Here is a 316-nt window from a genome sequence, read left to right on the forward strand (position 1 = left end):
CAGGGAGAAGAGGCATTAGATTGTTTTCGTCAAATAAAAGTAAAACCAACATTTATGAAGGAAAGAGGAGAAGAAAAAACTCACCTGGGACGTTTGTGATTTTGCTTCTCTTGGATGAGAGACTTGACAGAAAGCTTTCAAAGAGGTCACTGTGGCCTGTCTTCTCCAGACCCACGAGGCTTGGTCACCACCGAAAACAATTACAGATGGTGGAGGACTTTAAAATATCCTAGAAGTTTAGTAGTTCATCCTATGCCGCAGAATCTCTGTGTGATGTCCACCATGTCCTTCTGTTGTACACTCCTTCAGTTAAGCC

The 316-nt window shown here is 42.7% G+C and overlaps 1 pseudogene; it reads left to right on the top strand.

The window, feature by feature from the left end:
- The window catches only part of LOC105518348, an 18,179-nt pseudogene that overhangs the window by 1,452 nt on the left and 16,411 nt on the right, over window positions 1–316 (top strand).

This window comes from Colobus angolensis, unplaced genomic scaffold (genome assembly GCF_000951035.1).
Source record: "Colobus angolensis palliatus isolate OR3802 unplaced genomic scaffold, Cang.pa_1.0 Scaffold317, whole genome shotgun sequence".
Lineage (NCBI taxonomy): Eukaryota > Metazoa > Chordata > Mammalia > Primates > Cercopithecidae > Colobus > Colobus angolensis.